Source organism: Oryctolagus cuniculus, chromosome 12 (genome assembly GCF_964237555.1).
Source record: "Oryctolagus cuniculus chromosome 12, mOryCun1.1, whole genome shotgun sequence".
NCBI classification, from domain to species: Eukaryota; Metazoa; Chordata; class Mammalia; order Lagomorpha; family Leporidae; genus Oryctolagus; species Oryctolagus cuniculus.
Genome location: NC_091443.1, coordinates 97,866,831 through 97,892,674, shown reverse-complemented (window position 1 = coordinate 97,892,674; position 25,844 = coordinate 97,866,831). Strand labels below are relative to the sequence as shown.

The 25,844-nt window shown below is 41.3% G+C and overlaps 1 protein-coding gene across 1 annotated transcript in view; it reads left to right on the top strand.

The window, feature by feature from the left end:
- Positions 1 to 25,844, top strand: part of LOC127482730 (monoacylglycerol lipase ABHD2) — a 709,665-nt gene that overhangs the window by 577,027 nt on the left and 106,794 nt on the right. The gene's annotated exons all lie outside the window — the stretch shown is intronic.

Below are 25,844 nucleotides of genomic sequence, written 5' to 3'. Positions count from 1 at the left end.
GAAAAATGCCAGAAAAACAAGATGGAGTTCCATTCCAGGAAAATAGTTGAAGAGAAGTTTCACTGAAAAGTCTGCAAATAGAAGACAGACTCCATGAAACACCAAGTATTATACAGACACACGGAAGCTTATGGGAAAACACTCGGGATTCTTGCAGCCTGTGTCTGGTGGGGAGGCCATCTTCCAAGAGCTAGGTGAAAGGAATCTATAGAAGCTTGTGCTCCACTTATGATCTTATCTGGGGAAGAGACTCCTGACCCTCCCCTTTACCCTGAAATCAGGCAAGCAAGTAGGCAGTTTCTAGGGGCAATGCTTCCTTCCCCTCCAGCACCACCTTTCTGGAATAAGGGGTTGTGGAGGCAGTAGTGACCTACATGCCGACTTTGAGTCTGAGCAGAGGAGCTGGTGGAGGCAGGGTTTCCCCTTAACTCTGTGTAAGGAGGTCACATTTCTTTCCTTCTGCTCCCCTCAACAAAGTGCCTAGCTCAGGAAGGGCAGCTCTCTCTTTGTACATGGAGTTCGGAGGGCAGAGAATGGATCCCTTTCAGCATGTGACTCTGTGAACCCTGTACTCTGTGATAGTGAGAATTTTGTGACTGAATAGGCCAGGAAACTGATAAAGGCATAGGGTGTGACTGTGTCTTCAGGTAATTACTGAACCTGGCTTCAGAAACTCAGAATTACCTGAGTGCTGGCAATAGAAATTGCAGAGGGCTCCATGCTCTAACTACTGAACACACAGATTCTTTGTTCTGCTCATGTGGCTGAGTTAGGGAGAGGTCCTGGCACAGAGAAGCTCATCTTCATACAGAGAAGAACAGAGGCAGTGGTCACACCAGCCAAGGTGATCTGAACCACCCCCACTAAGAGGAGAGCTACTGTGCATAATTTTGGTGTTACTCTGAACTTCTGACCCACCTACAATTCTGAACAGAGCTCCCTGACCCCACCCAGCAACATCTCTAGATATACTCTGAAGATGGTACAAGCATCCCCTTATGCCTTGAGGCACATTCCCAAGAACAAAGACTTCAGAACAAATATCAACACGTGTTTCTCCTGTTGTGTAAAATAAGCACTGAAACACAGGAAACATGCACAAGACAATATGACCCCCCAAAAAGAACACAATAGTACTTTAGTATTAGACTGTGAAGATGAGGAGATTGATGAAATGCCTGAAAAGGAATTCAAAAGATTAATTGTAAGACAACTCAAAACACAAAGAATCAGTTACATGAATTAAAGAATCCTGTGAATTATATGGATGAGAAATTAAGTTATTCTGTGAACAAATGTATATGAAAATCAAATGGAAATATTAGAAATGAAGGATCCAATGTGTCAAGTAAAAAATACAATGTAAGCTAAATAACAGACTCAGTGAAACCAAAGAAGAATATTCAAGCTGGAAAACAAAAATTTTTAAGTATCTCAGACAGACAAGAAGAAGGAGGAGGAGGAGAAGGAGAAGAGAAAGAAAAAGAAGAATTAGAAAAAATTGAAAAATGTTCATGTTAGATAGCATACCATCAAATGACAAAATGTGCATGTTTTACACATTCCTGAAGTAGTGAAAAGGCAGAGTGTCTTATAAAACATATTCAGTGAAAGGAAGCAGAGATTTTCCCCAGTTTTTCAAAGATGTGAACATCTAAGTAAAGGAAGCACATAGAACCCAAAATGGGCATGATTAGAGAAGATCTGAATCACAGAACTTTAAAACTTTCAAAAATAAAACAAGAAAGAGATCCAAAATTGTGCAAAGGAAGAACAGTAGATTACCTTCAAAGGATCTCCAATTAGATTAAAAACAGATTTCTCATCAAAAATCAGAGAGAAGAGGAGAGAATGGAGAGATATAGGCAAAGTCCTTAAAGAAAAAAAAAAAAAACCTGTCAGGCCAGATACTGTACCAGGTGAAGCTCTCACTTGTTAATGGTGAAACTGTGGCAAAAAATGACCTAAATGAAAGATCCCTGTGAGTGAGATCCCAGCGGAAAGACTGGGCCATATAGAAGGAGGTACCTTTCTCTGAAGGAAGGAGAGAACTTCCACTTTGACTATGGCCTTGTGCAAATAAGATCGGAGTTGGCAAACTCAAGAGGCTTCCAAGGCCTTGGCAGCTCATGACAAGAGCCTTGGGTGATTACTGAAGTCATAACTAAGACTGTCAATTCTTAAATCAACAACAGGAGTCCCTGTGAACTTACTCCCCATGTAGGATCTCTATCCACCTGAATGTGTTGTACTATGTGAATTAAGGGTATAACTAGTACTCAAACAGTACTCAAACAGTACTTTATACTTTGTGTTTCTGTGTGGGTGCAAACTGTTGAAATCTTTACTTAGTATATACTAAACTGATCTTCTGCATATAAATATAATTGAAAATGAATCTTGATGATGAATGGGATGGAAGAGGGAGTGGGAGAGGGATGGTTGTGGGTGGGAGCATGGTTATGGGGGGGGGGAAGCCTCAGTAATCCAAAAGTTGTACTTTGGAAATTTATATTTCTTAAATAAAAGTTTAAAAATGGTGAAATAAAGAACCTCTCAAAAAAACTAGAATTTGAAAGAATTTGTCATCACCCAACCAGCCTTAAAAATTATACTTATGGTCTGCCGCTGTGGTGTAGCACGTAAAGCCACCGCCTGCAGTGCCGGCATCCCATATGGGCACCAGTTCGAGTCCTGGCTGCTCCACTTCCAATCCAGCTCTCTGCTATGGCCTGGGAAAGTAGTAGAAGAGGGCCCAAGTCCTTGGGCCCTGCACCCACATAGGAGACCCAAAAGAAGCTTGTGGCTCTTGGCTTTGGATTGGCGCAGCTCAGGCTATTGCAGCAAATTGGGGAGTGAACCAGCAGATGGAAGACCTCTCTCTCTCTCTCTCTCTCTCTCTCTCCCTCCCTCCCTCCCCCTCCCTCCCTCTCTGTCTCTCAAATAAATAAATCTTTTTTAAAAAATTGTATCCAACCCAGTGCCCCTTCCAGCTTCATTCCTTCCTATTCTTTCCAAACCATTTGCCCATCCCCCAACTTCTTCTTCACCTTAACACAGATTTCTGCTAAGGGCATTGTCTATCACAGATAGGTTCTGAAATTTTTGGAAGCTGTTTCTGTTGAGAGGGGAAAATAGAAATGAGGGCAATAGGTAATTGTGTGAGTTCAAATTATTTTTATTTGTGGACCCATGGATCCGAATTACACAGATGAGTTTACAACTACATTGCTTTATGTTCTCAGTGACCAGAAAGTCTACAGAAGGGAGCTCTCAGTTTGGTCACCTTAGTCCATCCCAACTTTAACTGAACCATTTTTACTTCAAGTCTACAGGGAGTTCTACTTCCACAACATGAGCACTTACAATTTCCTGATTTGGCAAAAGAAAGGAAGAGAGCAAGCAAGAGAGCGTGAGAGCGTGAGAGCGTGAGAGCGTGAGAGAGAGAGAGAGAGAGAGAGAAAGAAAGAAAGAGAGAAAGAGAGAGAAAGAGAGAGAGGAAAGAAAGGAAAGAAAGGAAAGAAAGGAAAGAAAGGAAGAAAGGAAGAAAGGAAGAAAGGAAGAAAGGAAGAAAGGAAGAAAGGAAGAAAGGAAGAAAGGAAGAAAGGAAGAAAGGAAGAAAGAAAGAAAGAAAGAAAGAAAGAAAGAAAGAAAGAAAAGAAAGAGAGAGAGAGAGAGAACCCTGTCTCCTGGATAAGAAAAGTTAGTCCTGAGGCAAAAATCTCAGTGTAGGATTCTACAAAGTCACAGAACACACTCACTAACTTATTCCTAGTCCCTGTTCAGTCCTGGTATTCTAGCACTTCCCAGGATCACTTGGGGGTGGTACTCAGGACTGTAGAAGGTCTCAGGTCTACACCAATGCTCCTATGGGTAGCAGAACATCCATCTGAAATCTTCTCACATCTGTTCTTCAGAAGAGTAATTTGGTATTCTACAGATCAGAGAGGATGTTGTGAAACAATGACATATTCCCAAGGATCAGGTATTCCTACTGAGGACAAGGAATGGAACATGAAGTGAGAATACATTCCTGCCTACATCAGGCTTAGCCCATTACATTGACATCATTCTATTGCATCATACAGATGCTGAGATCGTTGTAGGAGGGCACAGATGGGACCCGTAAGCAACACAATCACAAATAGGCTTTAACCAAACAAATGATCCTAAGTTGGAAGGTAGCACCAACCACTGGGGCATGAGAATGAAGGTCAGCATGCGTGTGCATAACATGAAAAGACCCAGAATATGCCATATTAAGCTAGAATTACACCAAGTGTGGGCAGTGAGGGACATCCGTCAGGTTCCAAGGTGCCTAGGTGGTTCCAGGGTGGCTATGTGAACCAAATGGCAGATATGGTGCTTTTGGAAGGTAAGTGGGCAGCAAATTAAAGGCCTTGTCTTTCTTTCCTTATTTCCCTCCCAAAGTGGTCTGGGCCCCTTGATCTGCCTTCTTTCTAGATGGCAGAAGAATCCCTCTCTCAAACTCTCTGGCCATCTTGCCAGTGACAGACCTGTTCCAGCAAGGTTGATTTGGTTGTAGCATCCCCTGATATTATTTTCCCAATAGACTTTTTTTTTTGACAGGCAGAGTGGACAGTGAGAGAGAGAGAGAGAGAGAGACAGAGAGAAAGGTCTTCCTTTTGCCGTTGGTTCACCCTCCAATGGCCGCCGCGGCCAGCACGCTGCGGCCGGCGCACCGCGCTGATCCGATGGCAGGAGCCAGGAGCCAGGTGCTTTTCCTGGTCTCCCATGGGGTGCAGGGCCCAAGCACCTGGGCCATCCTCCACTGCACTCCGTGGCCACAGCAGAGAGCTGGCCTGGAAGAGGGGCAACCGGGACAGAATCCAGTGCCCCAACCGGGACTAGAACTCGGTGTGCCGACGCCGCTAGGCAGAGGATTAGCCTAGTGAGCCGTGGCACCGGCCTTCCCAATAGACTTTACCCAAATACTGAGGCTCCAGGCATCTTTGGGAATACAGTGCTCCAATTCTGAGTATTCTGGTGGTATGGGTTGGTAAATGTGGGTATCAGATGAATGAGGATGGGCACACGTGGGAATCACCTGCATGAGGGATGATCTCCATATGTTGTCACTGATTCCCAGACTCTTCTCTGCTTTGCTAGTGGAATGGGCCCTCATCCACAACTCTCATTGACCTTTCTACTTTGCAGAAGGAGCATCAAACCTCATTGCTCTCATAGGAAATAGGATGTGTGAGATCCAGGTTCTGTCAGTCCCTTCTCCAACATAGCCTACATATATCTCACACAGTCTCATGGGAACAAAAGAAACATTTTCTAGACCAAAAGTGCATTCGAGCTTATTTTGTTCCTTGGATTTGTCATGATGGCCATCATATGGGAGGCTGCATGCAAATGTAGAGGAGGCTACAAGGGCCTCACATCTGACACAGTGGACATGATCAGCATAGTTTAGTTGTGAGAGACTATCCCCCAGTGGGTAAAGACCCATGTCTGTTGTTCATTGATTTTTGCCAACTGACTCAAACTGCCTGTACAAAAAGGCTTAACATGTATGTGTTGAAGGAATGAACCACACAGAGAATTTTCTCAGATACCTGAAGAGGCTATTTCCCTACTCCAGCACATACAGACCACTTTCTTTTTATATCATGACAAGAACCTCCTGGGATGAATGTGAAATCTGCTGTATAAATGGAGAAACAAGTTGGAATTCTGCGAGCTTTTCCAAACACAGGGGATGTGGGCTACTGAGGCATGAGGAGAATTTCTTTAGGGAAACAAAGAGAAAATCACAAACAGAAATAGCCAGCAGCCTTAGACACAAAGTACCAGGTACATTCCTGTCATGTCTTATGTGACTTAGTTTCTAGAGAATTATGGAAATTTAATCATTGCATCACCCTGATGTTCAGAGGGTGACAACAATTTTCAGAGGGCTATAGTGACATTCCTGAGACATGGAAAGAGAGTGGCAGTCACCACATTCTCTGAAGTGGATGCATACCCATCTACTAAAAGACTAATTCAGAATTCTCACTAGGAATAAAGGACAGTAGAGAAATACAGGATGGTTCTACTTTGGAGGATGTAACTGGGGACTATACAAGCTTCTCCCACATGCCTGGCTGGAGTCCACACCTTATAGATCTCCAAGTACAGATTGGACTCATTTTCCCTCTAGGTGGGTCCAGGAGGAAGATAAATCAGTGTAAGCACAAGTAACCACCAGATAATTGGATTTCTAGGGTGGGAGCCAACTGACCACTGTGCCAAGAATATGAGCAGGTGACTTGTGAAGGAGAAATTCCTTGACGGTGCCAAACAACTGAAGGTGACTCAGTGCATTACTTGAAAAATGAAAAACAATGGATTTTTATTTACCACAAAGATAACAGATTGGCAAAAAAAGAAAGGATACTAACATGAAGGGAAGATAGATCAGCAAAGCGGCTGCATTTGGAAACTGCTGGTCATCACTTAATTGTTCCAGCTCTTTTGGAAGCAATCTGACTGCCTATTAAAATGGTATATATACAGTGACTGGCACTGTAGCACAGTGGAGTATGACACAACTTACAACACCAGCAGCCATATAGGAGTACAAATTTGAATTCCAGCTGTTTCACTTTTTTCAAGATTTATATTATTTTTTGAAAGGCAGAGTTGAGAGATAGAGATAGAGATAGAGATAGAGATAGAGATAGAGATAGAGATAGAGATAGAATCTCCCATCTGCTGGTTCATTCCCAAAATGGCCACAATGGCTGCAGGTGAGACAATCAGAACCTAGGAACCAGGAACTTCTTCCAGGTCTCCCACATAGGTGCAGAGGCCCAAGGACTGGGGCTATGTTCTGCTGCGTTCCTGGGCACTTTATCAGGGAGCTGGATCAGAAGTGAAGCAGCCAGGATTTGAACAGGAGTCTATATGGGACACGAGTAATGCATGCTGGGGCTTTAACCCACTGCACTACATCACCAGCCCCACCAGCTTCTCTATATCAGTTTAGCTCCCTGCTAATGATCATGCATTGTTTGTGGAAGATGCTCCAGATCCCTGGACCTCTGTCACCCATGTGTGACACCCATGTGGAGTTTCAGGATCTTGGATTCAGCCTGGCCAATGTGGCTGTTTTGGGAGTGAAAGAGTGGATGTAGCATCTCTTTCTCTCTTTGTCTCTGCCTTTCTGTCACTCTGCCATTCAGATAAATAAATGAATCTTTTTAAAAATGTTATATATGCAGATACTCTCACCCAACCTGTGCTTTCCTAGGACTCTATATGGGGATTACTTTGATTATGGGAGGAATTAGGCCCTCTACCCTGCATTTATATGGTGATGTTCTGACATCCAAGTCACTGAGTGTGACATAAGTCCCCTTTGGAATATGGTCCTTAAAAATAATTAATGATAACCCATGGCAGAAAGTTCAGTCAAGGACTGGGCATCAGCCTTTCACTGCAATACCAAAGTTTTCACTGAATTGCTTTCCTCTTGGGATGTTAAAATACCGTGAAAGCTCCTACTCCTTCCTCTATCAATCCTATCAATCCCTAATACTGAGAACCCAAGGAAAACATGCACCAGGCAAGTTTCTTCCTAAGGAGACTTATACCCTCCAGGAGTTTAACTCCTTAACATTCTCAAATACCATTCTAGCCAAAGTATTGGTAGTAAAATCAAATGTTTCTATTCTAGTAATTCTTTCCTTATAAAGGGAACAGATTTCTATTGAACCCTTTGAGCAAATGACACTTCAAGATGCATCCTGAAGAACCAATTAGACCTAAATTTCAAGTGGGGGCCAAGGATCCTTTGCTGACTAGAGGCTACACATGTTCTCTGTGCTACTCCCTGTTCCTGGGAAGCAAAGCACAAACTGAACTCTGCAGTTCCTCCCAGGACACAGTTATGTTTAATAGCTTCTGTGATATCCCCAAGGTATACCTGAACTCAACCAATGCATTCCCACCTGTGGCATCTTTGCAATGTTTACTAGTGGGAATTAGGTGCATTCAATCTACACCTTTTGCATTTAAAACATAAGCCAGTTTTTCCTCCTCTAAGGATACTTTGGAATTTGCAGGAACACCTGAACATCATCCAAGTAAGTTACCTAAAGCCCACGCATCCTCCTGAATTTCCCTATTTCCACTCTTTTTTTTGACAGGCAGAGTGGACAGTGAGACAGAGAGAAAGGCCTTCCTTTACTGTTGGTTCACCCTCAAATGGCCGCCGCGGCTGGCGCGCTGCGGCCGGCGCACCGTGCTGATCCGAAGGCAGGAGCCAGGTGCTTATCCTGGTCTCCCGTGGGGTGCAGGGCCCAAGTACTTGGGCCATCCTCCACTGCACTCCCGGGCCACAGCAGAGAGCTGGCCTGGAAGAGGGGCAACCGGGACAGAATCCAGTGCCCTGAATGGGACTAGAACCCGGTATGCCAGTGCCGCAAGGCAGAGGATTAGCCTATTGAGCCACGGCACCAGCCCCCCATTTCCACTTCTTTGTCTATGGAACTCCCACTTTCAACCAGAGGTAGAGCTAATTTTGAGTGAGTCTTTGATTCCTTTGCCTGTTTACACAAATAATACATACATACATAAATTCTCCCTTAGAAAGCTGATGTATGTGTTTATCTCATGGATGAGGGACCCATTGTGATAGTCTGAAGAGACAGAGAGAGAGATCATTTTGAGGTATTTCAGTGGTCATTGGGACTCCCAAAGTACATCAAGTTCAAAATGGACTTAAATTAGAATTTGAAATTTTCAAAACTTTTTTTCAAAAATATCACAGGGTTTAAAACACTTCATTAGAGATCTAAGATGGTTGAACAGGGAAAAGATCTTGATCTGACCACAGGAAGATAGCAAAAAAATACGAGGGGTGAACTGCCTTCCTAGGGGAAACTTGATGAGAAGTTTACAGTGGAAACTGTACAGAAAGAAGAAATGTGCCATGGAGTAGCGAGGAAATTACAATCACACAGCAGTGAATGAAAACAGCTGGTGACTCTCACAGCCTATGGCCTCAGGGGTTGTTCTGTTCTTATAGCAGGGTGCCAGGCAGCCATCAGGGTGGAAACATCATCTTAGTAAGGTGATTTGAGGCTGCTGCAGCCCACACATGACTGGGGGATTTCATTGGAGGAATAAATCTGATCTGTGATCCCCACTTTTAGTCTGTCCTTTAGAGTTGGTGGAGCGGGGACAGGGTGCTCCCAACTAATTCTCACTTCCTTTCACTCTATCATAGCACCCACACTTGACTTGACAAGGGAGAACACTGACCAACCCCTGATAGGTGGCTGATTTTAAGCACTCCTGGCTCTTTCCATGGACAGGTGAGGATTGTGGGGCTGAGTAGATCCCTTGATTCCTGTGACTATGAGAGCCCTCTACCCTGTCACTGTGGGAATTCTGACTGTGATTGTGTGAGCGATAGTGCATGGCTGGGTCGTTGGGCAGCCACTGTGTCTAGCTTCAGAGGCTCAGGGTTCTGTGTTCACACAGAGGAGTGTGTGGGCCCTTCTGTGGTTCAGATGCCTACTTGGGTGAGGTCCCTGGGCACTGTGTATCTACTCTGATGGCTGCTTCATTGTGGCAGAAGGGAGATGATGCTGTGATAATTCAGGCAAAGCAATCTTTCCACCCAGTGCTGATGACAGAGATCTACCAAACCCAACTTGGGACTCATCCTGGGCTGTTGGCCCACCATCCAGCACTGGCCAGACCTCCCTGCCCCCAAACAGCATATATCTCGATATCTATGGAAGGAACAAATACTACATTAAGCCACAGAGGAATATTTCAAAGATAAAAGGTGTCAAAGGAGAAAATTAACAAGTGTTTCAAGAAATGATGAGAAATAAACATAGAATATCAGGAACATGAACAAGAAAGACAATATGACTCCCCCAAAGGAACACTACAATACTTAAATATTAGAGTGTGAATGTGAACAGATTGATGAAATGCCTGAAAAGGATTTCGAAAGAATTATGGTAGAATATCTCAAAAACACAGAGAAGCAAATATATAAAATAAAAAAAAACCTATATAAAAGATTGAAAAATTCTGCCAGGAGAGAGAGATATTGAAGAGAAACCAAAGGGAACTATTAGAATTGAAGAATTCAGTATGTCAAACAGAAACTACAGTCGAAAGCCATAGCAAAAGACTTCATAAGGCAGAAGAAAGAAAATCCACACTGGAAGACAGCTTTCTGGAAACATCTCAGTCAGACAAAAAAAGGAAGAGAAAATTAGAAAGAACTGGAAACAATATTCGAGATATATGGGGTCCTATCAAATGATAAACATAAGTGTCATGGGAATTTCTGAAGGTGTAGAAACAGAATGTATTAGAAGTCCAATTCAGTGAAATGATAACTGAAAATTTCCCTGATTTGGAGAGAGATGGGGACAGAGAAAGGCATAATATAATGATTAAGGTATTGTTTCAATAGGAAGATGGGACAGTAGTAAACATTGCACCCAGAGTGCCTAGCCATATAAAGCAATGTTAATGAATCTAAATGGAGACATAGCACAATACAATAATACAATACAATGGGAACGTCAGCAACCCACTTGCATCAATGGACAGAACAATTGGACAAAAGTCAACAAAGACACAAAAGAGCTCATCTACATTATGGACCTAATGGAGAAATTGCTATCTAGAAAACATTTCATCCCACAGCTACAGAATGAACATTGTTTTCATCACTACATGGGACTCTAAGATAGACTATATGCTTGTCCACAGAGGAAATTCAAACAATTGAAACCATACCATGTATATTTTCTGACCACAATGGAATGAAGCCAAAAATGAATAACTTTAGAGATTCTAGAAAATACACAAATGCATACAGACTGAAGAACATGCTCTGGAATGAACAGTGGTTTGTAGTTGAAATCAAAAGGGAAATAAAAAAATTTCTAAAAATGAATGAAGATGACAAAACAACATATCAGAACTTAACAGATACTTCAATAGTAGTGTTAAGAGGAAAGTGCATATCAATTTTTGCCTACATCAAGAAATTGGAAATGTATTAAATAAATGATCTAATAATGCATTTCAAGGACCTAGAAATTTAAGCACAGCACAAGCCAAAGCCCAAATTAGTTGGAGAAGAGAAAAAAGTAATATTAGAAAATAAATAAACCTGAACAGACAAAAAATAAAAAAGATCAGTGAAATTAAGAGCTATCTTTTAAAAAAATAAACAAAATTGATGCTCCATAAGTCCAACTAACCAGAAAAAGGGAAGGAGACCCAAATTAACATAATCAGAGATGAAAAGGGAGATCTATCAAAGGATACCACAGAAATAAAAAGAATCATCAGGAATTACTACAAATAGCTGTATACCAACAGATTAGAAAATCTAGAAGATCTGGATAATAAAGACCATCCCAAAGAAAAGCTCAAGATTGATGGCTTTATTGCTGAATTCTACTAAACTTTTAAGGAACTAATTCTAATTCTTCGCAGACTATTTCAAACAATTGAATGAGAAGGAATCCTCCCAAACTCCTTGCATCACCTTAATTTCAAAACCAGAAGAAAAAAAAGAAAAAGAAAAAGGACGAATATCCTTGATGAACACACAAACAAAAATCCTTAATCAAATACTGGCTAATCAAAAACAATGAAACCCGGTCATTTGCAACAAGATGGAGGAATCTGGAAAACACCATGATGAGTGAAATAAGCCAGTCCCAAAGGGACAAATATCATTTGTTCTCCCTGATAGGCAACAACTAACTGAGCACCAAAGGGGAAACTTGTTGAAGTGAAGAGGACGCTATGAGAAACAGTGACTTGATCAACTCTTGTCCTGACTGTTGATGTACAATGTAATACTTTATCCATTTTGGTGTTTTTTTGTTGTTGTAGTACTATTGGTTGAACTCTGTAATTAACACACGGTTATTCTTAGGTGTTTAAATTTTAACTGAAAAGTGATCCCTGTTAGGAATTTGGAAAACAATATGCTGAGTGAAATAAGCCAGTCCCAAAGGGACAAATACCAGTTGTTCTCCCTGATCGGTGACAACTAACTGAGCACCAAAAAGGAAACCTGTTGAAGTGAAATGAACAATATGAGAAACAGTGACTTGATCAGCCCTTGCCCTGACTGTTGATGAACAACTTAATACGTTATCCCAATTTGTATTTTTTTGTTTGTTCTACTTAATACTTTTGGTTGAATACTATAATCAATACACAGTTATTCTTAAGTGCTGAAACTTAACTGAAAAGTGATCTCTGTTAAATATAAGAATGGGAATTAGAGAGGGAAGAGATGTGCAATTCGGGACACGCTCAAGCTGACTTACCTTAAACGATAGAGTTAGAAACATACCAGGGGATTCCAATTCAATCCCATCAAGCTGGCATGTACCAATGCCATCTCACTAGTCCCAGTGATCAATTTCTGTTCACAATTGATCATAATGATAGGACTAAGAGCCAAAGGGAGCACATAAACAAGACTAGTGTCTGCAAATACTAGCTGATAGAATCAAAAAGGGAGAGAATGATCCAACATGGGAAGTGAGATACACAGCAGACCCATGGAATGGCAAATGTCCTAAATAGCACTCTGGCCTCAGAATCAGCCCTTAAGGCATGCGGATCCGGCTGAAAAGCCCATGAGAGTATTTCAGGAATGGAAAGCCAAGACACTCTGGCAAAAAAAAAAAAAAGACCTAAATGAAAGATCTCTGCAAGTGAGATCCCAGTGCAAAGAACAAGTCATCAAAGGAGGTACCTTTCTCTAAAGGGAGGAGAGAACTTCCACTTTGACTACGACCTTGTCTAAATATGATCAGAGTTGGTGAACTCAAAAGGGTTCCGTAGCCAAGGCACCTCATGACAAGAGCCTAGGGTGATTACTGATGCCACAAACAAGAGTGTCAGTTGGTTAAGTCAACAACAGGAGTCACTGTGCACTTACTCCTCATGTAGGATCTCTGTCCTTAATGTGCTGTACATTGTGATTTAATGCTATAACTAGTACTCAAACAGTATTTTTCACTTTGTGTTTCTACGGGGGTGCAAACTGTTGAAATCTTTACTTAATGTATGCTAAACTGATCTGTATATAAAGAGAATTGAAAATGAATCTTGATGTGAATGGAAGGGGAGAGGGAGAGGGATAGTGGAAGGTTGTGGGTGGGAGGGAAGTTATGGGGGGGGGGAGCCATTGTAATCCATAAGCTGTACTTTGGAAATTTATATTCATTAAATAAAAGTTAAAAAAAATACTTGCTAATCAAATTCAATAACAAATCAAAAAATCATTGACTCAGATCAAGAGTTTAGTATCCCTAGTATGCAGGGTAGTTTCAAAATATGCAAATAAATAAATGCAATACATCAAATTAACAAATTGGAGAACAATAATCAGATAATTATCTCAGTAGTTGCAGAGATAGTTTTTGATAAAATACAATATCCTTTCATGATTAAAAAAAGCCTTAAGCACGGGGCCAGTGATGTGCCAAAGCAGGTGAAGTCGCTGGGTGCTATGCCAACATCCCCTATAAGTGCTGGTTCAAATCCTGGCTGCTCCACTACGTATCCCTATCCCTGATAATGCACCAATGGAAGCAGCAGAGGATGGCAAAAGTACATGGTTCCCTGTACCCACTTGGGAGACCCAGAAGTTCCTAGCTCCTGGCTTTGGACCTGCCCCTACTCCATCCATTGTAGTCATTTGGGGAGTGAACAAGCAAATTGGTGATCTCTATTTGTAACTCTACCTTTTGAATAAATAAATAAACCTTAAAACAGGGAAATTGGGTCTAGAAGGCACATTTCTCAACATGATCAAGGTAATATATAGCAAACACACAACCAGAATCATATTGAATGAGGAAAAATTGGAAGCATTTCCACTAAGATCCAGAATCACACAAAGAAACCTACTTACACTATGGCAATTCAATAAAGTTCTGGAAGTTTTAGCTAGAATATTTAGAAGAAAAAGAAACCAAATGGATAGAAATTGGAAAGGAGGAATCCAAATTACCCTTACCTGCAGATGACATGAATATCCTAAAGACTCCACTAAGAGATATTTGGCACTCAGAAGAGAGTGTGGTTATGATGCAGGATATAAAATCAGCACATATTATCATTAGTCTTTGTGTAAACAAGCAATGCTATGCTGAGACAGACCTTGAAATATCGATACCATTTACATAGCTGCAAAAAAATTAAGTACTTTGGGAGAAATTTAACCTAGAATGTGAAAGATCTCTACATTGAAAACTACAAAATATTGAAGAAAGACGACACTGAAAAGGAAGAATCTTCCATGTTCAGGATTGGAGTTATTAATATCGTCAAAACGTCCTCAGTACCAAAAGCAATTTATACATTCAGTGTGATCCCAATCAAAACACCAATGCCATTCTTCTCAAATCTAGAAAAAATGATACCAAAAATCAAAGGGAATCATAAGAGAAGCCGAATAAAGCAATCTGAACAACAAAAACAATGCTAGAGACATCACAATACCAGATTTCAACACATATTCAAAACAATTATAATTAAAACATCCTGATAGTGGTATAAATATAGAAATACAGGCCACAGAAATAGAAGTGGGATGCCCTAGGAAGAAGAGGGTGCAGCAGCGGCGAGGTGGGAGTGTGGGGAACAATCCATGGCAGCTGCTGGGGACCTGACGGTGTGCCCAAAGACTCGGCAAAAGCGGGAGTCCCAGACCAAGGAGGAGGTGCCCGCGGGGGTCCGTGTAGGTGCATAAAGACATGGCAGCAGCGGAGGTGCCCAGGCAAGAATGAGTCGGCAACGGGAACAGGCGGTGGTCAGGAAAAGACTGGGCAGCTGCTGGCAGCCACACGGGAGCTCCATTACACAGAGGCTTGGGGGGCGGGGTGCCTGGGGAAGGAGGCATTGGCTGCTGGGGTCCCCCGGGGGCACAAGGAGAAGCTTGGATGCCTGAGGAAGCAGGGAGCCACAGCTGGATACAACGCGGGTACCCAAAGACTCTGTGGCGGCAGGGGTGCCCTAGGAAGGAGGAGGAGGCGAAAGCGGTTGGGAAGGGGCAATGGCGCAGCAGCTGTTGGGGACCTCACAGGGTGCCCAAAGATTCGGTGGCAGTACTCAAAGAAGGGGGCGGCAGAGGCTGGGGGCCTCGGGAAGCCTAATAATGCAGCTTCAAAGGGGGTACCCAACAGAGGAGATTGCAGCTGTTGGAGTCCACAGCTGGACTCAATGACGTGGTGGCAACGGGGTGCCAGAATAAGGAGGCGGCAGCTGCTGGGGTGCTCCTGGGGCCCAAAGAAGCTGTGCCAGACAGGTGCCCTAAGAAGGAGGAAGTGGCTTGCCAGGTGAGTGTGGGGGGCAATGATGTGGCAACTGCTGGGGACTGCACAGGGTGCTGTTAGACTCAGCGGCAGTGGGGGTGCCAAGGAAGGAGGATGCAGAGCGCAGGGCCTAATGACACAGTGGCGAAGGGGTGCCCAAAGAACAGGTGGCGGCTGCTGGAATCCGCGCGAGGATACAATGATGCGGCTGCAGCAAGCGTGTTCCAGGAAGCAGGCTGTGGCAGCTGGAAACCACACCGTGGGGGAGGCCTCAAAGATGTGGAGGCTGTAGGGGTGCTGAGGAAGCGAGATGCCCAAAGACTTGGTGGCAGCAGGGGTGTCTGAGGAAGGCGGCGGCTTTTGAGGACTGAGCGGAGGGCCCAAAGGCAGAGTGGTAGTGGGGATGCATAAAGCAGCAGGCAGCAGCAGCTGGGAACCTCGCGGGGGGCTCCAGGGCACGGTGGCAGCGGGAGTGCCCCAGGAAGGAGGAGCAGGCGCTTGATGGGTGTGGGGGTACAATGACGAGGCGGAAGCCGGGAACCGCACGGGGTGCCCAAAGGTTCTGCGGTAGTGCAGGTGTCCGTGGAAGGGGGTGGCTGTAGCTTGGGACAGCGCAGGGTTCCCGATATCACTGCGGCAACGGGGTGTCCTAAAAAGGAGAAGGAAGCAGCTGCGGGGTTTTGGGGCGGCAATGATGTGGCGGTTGCTGGGTACTGCGTGGGGTGCAAAAAGACTCGGCAGTGGGGAACCCCAGGAAGGAGGCGGCGGAGACCACCCAATAACACAGAGGCAAAGGGGGTGACCAAGGAAGGAGGTGGCGGCTGCTGAGGTCCGCAGGGGACCCAATGATGTGGTGGCAATGGGGTGGCCCCTTCATTCGTAAAGGATAGCTTTGCAGGGTACATTGTTCTCGGTTTGCAGCCTTTATCTTTTAAAACTTGGAATATATCACGCCATTGTCTCCTTGCCTGTAGGGTTTGCGATGAGAAGTCTGGGGTGAGTCTGACTGATTACCTCTGAATGTGATTTGTCATTTCACTCTGCCCACATTTTGGGATTTGTTCTTTGTGTTTCACTGAGCTGAGTGTTGCCACAATGTGTTGTGGTGAATACCTTTTCTGGTCACATTTTTTCGGACTCCTGTGTATTTGTTGAATTTGGTTGTTTCTTTCAACCTGCCTATGTTGGAAGTTTTCTGATATTATTTCATTAAAATGCCTTCTAATATGTTCTCTCTCTCCACACCCTCAGGCACTCCTATTATCTGGATGTTACAATGCTTGATTGAATCTTGTAAGTCTTCAGTCATGGTTTTTCATTTTCTAATTTCTTCTTGTGTTCGATCTGACTGTATTATTTTTGAAAGTTTGTCTTCGAGTTCTGATATTTGCTCTTCTGTTTCATCTGTTTGATTTCTGAGGGATTCCATGGTGTTTCTTGTTTAGTCAATTGAGTTTTTCATTTCCAGTATTTCATTCTGGCTTCTCTTTAGGATCTCTATTCCTTGGATGTGCTTTTCATTCAGATCTTGAATCTGTTTCTCATTGCTTCTAAGTAATCTGATTATTAATTTTCTGAATTCTTTTTCTGGCATGACTTCAAATTCTTCTTCAGCCTCTCTTATGGATGGTTTAGCCTGCTCCAGTGGGATTTCATAGGTTCTTCTATATTCTTATTTAGGATTTTTCCTTTGTTCTTTGGCATTTCTGCTTGGTTTAATTTTTAAATGGATTTTCCTCTGCTGTGGGCTGCTAGGGGTCTGTTCTGATTGCCAGTGTAAGCCAAAAAAAACATTTTTCTAAAACTCTAACTCTAATATACGCAGGAAGCAAGAAAATAATTAATATGTCCAATAGATTCAAAAGGAAAATTAAACAGTTCCTCAGCAGTAAATCACCAGAATGATTGAAAGAAAAAATCAGAGAGACAAATGCTACCCTCAGGACGCTAGCTGACCGTTGGAGCCTCATATCTATGTGGATCATCCATCTTGCCCTCTGGGAAACTGTAATAAACAAGAAAATGTACAAACTAGAGACTTTCCAAGGATTGAGACATACCAAATATGAGAATGAAATTGAATAAAAAAAGAAGTATAGGCCAATATCAGCCACCAGAATGATAGTTCACAGAAACTTAGAAATTGGAATTATATTTTTATATTTTAAACATTTAAATAAATCTCCAGGAAAATGAAAGCAACTGAAATAAAAATGAGAATGAGAAATTATGACAACAAGGAAACAGCAAATTTAATCAGCCATGTTTGGAGAAGAATCAAATAAAAAGTATGCATTTAAAATAGAAAAATGAGTAAATATAAAATTCACAACTTACATATTGCCTTAAACTCAAGTGATGAGACTATTAAGAGACTGGAAGACTTGGTTGCCAAACTGCATTCATTACAGGCTGATAAAGAAACAGAAAATACGAATGCAGTCATATTACAGCTGACATGACAAGGAATAAAACACATTTACTTGGATCATTAGATGTAAAAACTTTATAAAGCTGTGAAGGATAGTAATCCACCAAAATGATTTATAAATATCTGCCATAATATACTAGAGATAAGATGGTGAATTCAGCATTGCATTGTATTAACATAAGTGAAGTGAAGGGAAACAAATTAAAGTCAAAGTGAATGAAGCTCAGCAGAAATAAACTTTGAGAACACAGAGAGGAAATTAAATTTAACCTAAAAACAATGACAGCAGAATCTCATCAGTATTTATATAAAAAAAAAGAGAAGAGTAGAAGAACTGAAATTATTGATGGAAACTGACATCTATGCTAGGCTTAAATACTACTTGAATTCTAAGAAAAATTCCAAAGAAATAATTGTGCATAATTTTATTACTTTATTTATGTATTCGTCTGAATTGTTTACTCTAAGAAGAAAAAAAGCTGTGCAGAAATTTGAAATCAAAATAGAAGAGCAAGAAATGTGTAAACTTATATGAATATTAAGTCATGGTGACATTTGAATTGAAGCAAATGAAAGCTATGAGTAGCATCCATTTCAGAGTATTTAGCTATAAGTCAAGTGTAATTCCATACAAGTGAATTAATCAGGTATTAGCCTATTCTACTGGAATGATTTTAATGTGTCCAAAATGTGTACTTTATGACAATCAATTTCAATATTTTCTTTGTTCTTTTATTTATTTTCACTTTATTTGAAAAACAGGGTCAGAGACAGCAAGAGAGGCAGAGGGAGATCATCTGACTGCTGATTCACTTCCCAAATACCTGCAGCAACCAAGGCAGGCCAGGCTGAAGACAGGAAACTAGAAATCCACCCGGCTCTCCCACCTGGGTGACAGGAACCTAAGTGCTTGAGTGAGCATATGCTGCCTGTCAGGGTGTGCATCAGCAGGAGGCTGCATCAGAAGCAGAGGCAGGATTCAAACTAAGGCACTTAGGAAGGGATGTGGGCATTCCAAGGGGTGTCATACCTACTGTGCCACATGCCCACACCAAGACAACCATTTTTGTCACCAAATTATTAAGACTCTAAAGTTTTCCATGGTATATTTTGCAAAATACTGATTACCTTTTTTTTTTTTTGCAAATCAACTGAAATAATAAATAATAGGCTCTGAACAAGGTGAAGACAATGGCAATAACTACAATACACTTAAACTCCTATCACAAATTAAACTTGCATATTTACAGTGTCTTAATGTATTAAGGTATAAAATATATAAATAGAAAGAGAAGAAATGCATTCAGATTTTTTATAGCACAACATAGTCTTTTTTCAAGAAAATTTGTCATAACTGTTTATGTCAGCCTGACAATAATTCAAAACACAATCACACTTGCATTCCCCATGATTTGGATATGAGGATTGCAGTATTAGAAAAAATATGCAAAAATATGTTTGGTGCTCAAATAATGTTCATTTTTTAATGCACCACGGTGGAAATTTTTAATGAAAAAGCCGATCATGCCATATATAGATAAAGTTTTGACAATGCCTTTATAACAAAACCCCAGTAACCATTATACTAAAAAATGTGTGTGTATTTGTATATGCAATACCTATTTTAGGAAAAAGATGAGTTGGTAGAAAATATTAATTGTTACATATTATTTACAAACACTTATATATAAAATTAAACTATTTTCAATGAAATCTCATGTTCAGATCTCCCCTGAAAACAAGTACTTGAAAGATACACAGGTCTATTTAATGGTTTCTCTCTGAAATCATGGCTAAGGTAGTTCTCTTTGCAAGGGTTTTGCCCCTTCAATATCACTAACTCTAACCATAGCAACAAATACCACAAAGGTGTAACGTGTCAGTTCCTGGAGCTCTGTTCACTGATAAAAGAGGAAAAAGTTTAGGGGCTGATGTTGTGGTGCAATAGGTTAATCCTCTGCCTGAAGCACTGGCATCCCAATGGGCACCAGTTCTAGTCCAGGCTGTTCCTCTTCCAATCCAGGTCTCTGTGATGGCCTGGGAGAGCAATGGAAGGTGGCCCAAGCACTTGGGCCCCTACACCCATGTGGGAGACCCCAAGGAAACTCCTTGCTCCTGGCTTCTGATTGCACAGGTCTGGCCACAATGGCCATCTGGGGAGTGAACCAGCAGATGGAAGACTTTCTCTGTCTCTCCCTCTCACTATTACACTATATCTAAAACATTTTTTTTTTTGCTGTGCCTCTTTTTTTTAAACTTTTATTTAATGACTATAAATTTCCAAAGTACGACTTATGGATTACAATGGCTTCCACCCCATACCTTCCCTCCCACCCGCAACCCTCCCCTTTCCTACTCCCTCTCCCCTTCCATTCACATGAGGATTCATTTTTGATTCTCCTAATATACAGAAGATCAGCTTAGTATACATTAAGTAAAGATTTCAACAGTTTGCTCCCACACAGAAACATAAAGTGAAAAATAATAGATGATTTTTTAAATGATGATGAAATCAGATCAGACCTATTGTCATGTTTAATCCCAGTGAGAGTCAAGTTGGGAATTGATAATTTCTTTCTTTCTTTTTTTTTACAGAAGATCAGTTTAGTATACCTTAAGATTTCAACAGTTTGCACCCCCATAGAAACAAAAAGTGAAATATACTGTTTGAGTACTCGTTATAGCATTAAGCCTCAATGTACAGCACATTAAGGACAGAGATCCTACATGAGGAGTAAGTGCACAGTGACTCCTGTTGTTGACTTTACAAATTGACACTCCTGTCTATGGCATCAGTAATCTCCCTATGCTCCAGTAATGAGTTTCCAAGGCTATGGAAGCCCTCTGAGTTCTCTGACTCTTGTTTCGACAAGGTCATAGTCAAAGCGGAGGTTCTCTCCTCCCTTCAGAGAAAGGTACCTCCTTCTTTGAAGACCTGTTCTTTCCACTGGGATCTCACTCACAGAGATCTTTCATTTAGTTGTTGTTGTTGTTGTTGTTGTTGTTGTTGTTGTTTTTGCCAGAGTGTCTTGGCTTTCCATGCCTGAAATACTCTCATGGGCTTTTCAGCCAGATCCGAATGCCTTTAGGGCTGATTCTGAGGCCAGAGTGCTGTTTAGGACATCTGCCATTCTATGAGTCTGCTGAGTATCTCACTTCCATGTTGGATCACTCTCCCCTTTATTCATTCTATCGGTTAGTATTAGCAGGTACTAGACTTGTTTATCTGCTCCCTTTGACTCTTAGTCCTTTCATTATGATCAATTGTGAACTGAAATTGATCACTTGGAATAGTGAGATGGCATTGGTACATGCCACCTTGATGGGATTGAATTGGAATCCCCTGGTATGTTTCTAACTCTACCATTTGGGGCAAGTCAGCTTGAGCATGTCCCAAATTATACATCTCTTCCCTCTCTTATTCCCACTCTTACGTTTAACAGGGATCACATTTCAGTTAATTTTCAACACTTAAGAATAACTGTGTATTAATTACAGAATTAAACCAGTCATATTAAGTAGAACAGACAAAAAAAACTACTAAGAGGGATAATGAATTAAGTTGTTCATTAACAGTCAGGGCTATGCTAATCAGGTCACCGTTTCTCATGGTGTCCATTTCACTTCAACAGGTTTCCTTTTTGGTGTTCAGTCAGTTGTCATCGATCAGGGAGAACATATGGTATTTGTCCCTTTGGGACTAGCTAATTTCACTCAGCATGATGTGTTCCAGATTCCTCCATTTTGTTGCAAATGACTGGATTTCGTTGTTTCTTACTGCGGTATAGTATTCTAAAGAGTACATATCCCATAATTTCTTTATCCAGTCTACCGTTGTATATCTAAAATATTTTTTAAAAAGATATAAAATATATAAAAGGAGAGAGTTTATCATTGCTACAAAGAATATTTTTTCTTTATTAAAATGTACTGTTTCTGGGGCTGGCACTGTGGCATAGCGGGCTAAGCCTCTGCCTGCAGCACTGGAATCCCATTTGGGCACCAGTACTAGTCCTGGCTGCTTTTTTGACCCAGCTCTTTGCTGGGTCTGGAAAAGCAGTAGAAGTTGGCCCAAGTGCTTGAGCTTCTGTATCTGCATAGGAGACCAGAAAGAAGCTCCTGGCTCCTAGCTTCAGATTAGCTCTGCTCTGGCTGTTGGGGCCATCTGGAGAGTGAACCAGCAGATGGAAGACCTTTGTCTCCATCTCTCCCTTTCTTTGCAACTCTGCTTCTCAAATAAGAAAATATTTTTAAAAATATATTGTTTGTTTTCCAAATTAAGCACTTATGTAAGACTAAGAGGCTAAGAAGCCACTCTATTGGGTGTCAATATCAATAGCCTTACAACAACAACAAAAACTTTGCATTGAAATATCCAGAAAAATGTTCACTAAAGTAAGACTGCATACTTTACCTAATAGAATCCATTTGGCTTAAGAGATCTTTCCCCCTGGAAGTTTAAATGGAGTTTAAATGCACCATTTAAATGCTTAAGTTTAAATGCTCTCCAGGGGATCCATCTTAGATAAGAAAAAATCTCTCAGATGCAATCTGAGGATATATATGATAATAAAAGTTGGTGAAGTTTGTTTGATGATGGTTTCCATAATTTAAGGGTCTTTTTGAGGGCTAGTGAAAAGTAGTAGAGCACAGATCACAGACATATGTGTAATTATTTCATGAATTTACACCTGTATGACTTTATTAATGGAACTTTTGTATTGTAAGATATGAAACAAGAATATAATAAACATTATTATGTGAAATACTAAGGCAGTGATTTTGCTATTTCTTCTCTAACCCAAAGACACATCTGGCTGTCTCTGATACATGTCTACTGCTGAATGCCAGTGTTCACCTGCAGGAGAGCAGTGCAGGTTTTCAGCGAGGTTCTGAGGGTTTGGAATGGATGCAGTACTGCAGAGACCATTGGTTTCCATGAGTAGAGGTCACCAGATAAAATACAGAATACCCACTAAATGTGAATTTCAGATAATTTTTTTATCAATTTCATGTTATGGCGAGTAAAGAGATATATACTACACATTTTTTACTCCACAATATTTATTGTTTATCTGGAATTTGAATTTAATTTGTGGCCCTGTACAAGAATTTGCTGAATTTGCAAACCCTCATGGGGAGACAATCTTGGGGTTTGGAGTAACATGGTGACGATAATAGTAGACAGAAAGTAGAAGGTAAATATCAAAGCTACACCCACAGTAACCACATGCAGATTGATCATAGTGTAAAGGAAAGTGGATTCCAACTCATTTATGAAAAGTATACCAATGCAAGTGCATATCTCAGCATTTCCTATGAGAAGCAACCACAAGTCTATGTTGGGGCTGTTTTTGAAGCCTATAAAAACTCTCAGAAGACAGATAATGCAGATCACGTTTATTGGCATTCTACTGATTTTTACTTTGTTCTCAGAATGGTAAGCCTAGAAGTACATACATGTTTGTCAATTATGGTGGGGAAAATAACCTCATTAAATGTGCTAGGAATAAAAGACTTACCACAAAGTCTGTGGTCTTAGGTCAGAGACAAAGAGAAGTGAAATGAAAGGAAGGAGCCTTTTGAAAGAATCCAAGGGCCATTGTAAGGTGTAAACATTTGTCATTTTAGAGAATAATAACTTGTAAGATTCTCATCTTTACACGAACATCTAACTTTTAGAGAATATTTTTGTGCTCTGCCTGGCTTAGCTATGATTATGTAATCTGTATTATAAAATAGCACATTGCTCTTTATTGTTCAATTATACAAATCAAAAGAATTTTTCTCACCAAGAATACCATATTATTTGAGCAGCATTGTGAAACATATCATCCACAGTACAGAGTTTGAGAATTTGACAGAAGATATAAAGTGTTATACTCATTTTTTATAAAAGTTTCAAAGTATTTTTACCATACCTCCCTGTGCACCAAAATCATGAGAGGGTAAGAGTCACATCATGGTGAAAGACAGGGAGTATGGAAGAGAATGGAGAATCTGTTATCTATGCTGAAGATGTCCTAATTGGGACCAATGGAGACCCCTTCTCTCAGTTGTTTCCCTGTTAAAATAAAGCAAATTCATTAGTGTTGCTAAGACTGAGCCATCGCCAGTGTCTACCTACAGAAAAGAGCGCTTTCTACAGATCACATTTCCTGAAGCATTTCTCCTTCAACCGCTAGGAGTAAAAAATAAGCACAATTGTTTTGTTGCATTTTGCTCATTGCTTTTCCATAATAAGAATTACTGATTTTATCTTTACTGTGATTCAATAAATTTTTCATATTTAATTGATAAAAAGAATGCTTATTTGTGAATTACAATGTGATATTAGGAATAATGCATATATCACAGGTCAATTAGCACCTGCCTCACCCCATATACGGATTTATTCTTTGAAGTAAGAATATTTAAATCTACTGTGTTAGCAAGTTTGACATAGACAGCACATTAACACTGACACCCTCACCAAGCTGTACAGACCACCAGAGCATGTTCCTTCTTTCTAACTGAATCTCTGTACACTTTGCTGTCATCCAAAGACAAATAGACAGGAGGTCTGGTGAATTCAGGCATTACCACAAAACTTAGGGTGATTCAACAAGGAAATTGACATTTATCATTTCTGAATGTATTTTAAAGCTCAGGGGCCAGCACTGTGGTGTAGCAAGTGAAGCTGCCACCCAGTGCTGGCATCACATATGGGTGGGTGCAGGGGTCCAAGCACTAGAGGCATCTGCCACTCCTCTCCCAGGTTCATTATCAGTGAGCCTGATTAGAACCAGAGCAGTCGAGGCCAGCACCGTGGCTCAATAGGCTAATCCTCCGCCTTGCGGCGCTGGCACACTGGGTTCTAGTCCCGGTTGGGGCACCCAAGTGCTTGGACCCTGCATCCGCATGGGAGATGCTTCTCCTGAGAAGCACCTGGCTCCTGGCTTCGGATCAGCGCAATGCGCCGGCCACAGCGCGCCAGCCAAGGTGGCCATTGGAGGGTGAACCAACGGCAAAAGGAAGACCTTTCTCTCTGTCTCTCTCTCTCTCTCTCTCACTACCCATTCTGCCTGTCAACAACAACAACAAAAAGAACCAGAGCAGTCGGGACACAAATGGGCCTTTATAGGAGATGCTGCCACTTCAGATGGAGGCTTAACCTGCTAGGTCTTATCTCTGGCCTCAGTTCTGTCTTTTTTAAGCATGTACAAGATAAACTTGACATATAGAATTTGTATGATTTTAAATGTTTCATTCACATTTAGTAGAAAATAATAGCAAGAATTTCTACACACCTTAGGAATTATCTGAGATAATTATGTTAGAAATGGAATTTTTATCCTTAACAAAATAACAATAGCTAAGATATGGAATCAATGCAAATGTCTGTCACCTGATTTCATGACAGAGAAACTAGTCATAAAATCAAGTAGTGCAAGTGTCCCAAAATCTTGTCACAGTGTGGTAGAGAAGGATAAGGCTAGGATCAAAAACTAACACTTATAAAAGAATGAAAATATTGGGGCCAGCGCTGTGGTGCAGTAGGTTAATCTGCCTTTGGCGTCGGCAATCCATATAGGCACCAGTTCTAGTCCCAACTGCTCCTCATCCAATCCAACTCTCTGCTGTGGTCTGGGAAGCCAGTAAAAGATGGCCCAAGTTATTAGGCCCCTGAACCCATATTGGAGACTAGGAAGAAGCACCTGGCTCCTGGCTCCAGCTGTTGCAGCCACTTGGGGAGTGAACCAGTGGACGGAAGACCTTTCTCTCTGTCTCTCCCTCTTATTGTCTGTAACTCTACCTCTCAAATAAATAAATAAAATCTTTTAAAAAAGAATGAAAATGTTAAGAGCTGAAAGCATAGTCAGAAATAATGAGAAACACAAGCTAGCCTATGCTTCTTTGTACTCTCAATGGACCCAAAGTTTTCTTGGGGATTTGAACAGCCAGTAGGGTAGAAGGTTAAAACTGTGGACAATAGAAACATCAGTCCTTCTCATATGATATTGATTGGTAGGTTTGTATTCACTGGGGGAGGCAGGGTGTACAGCTCTAGAGGAGGAAACACAAATGCCTGT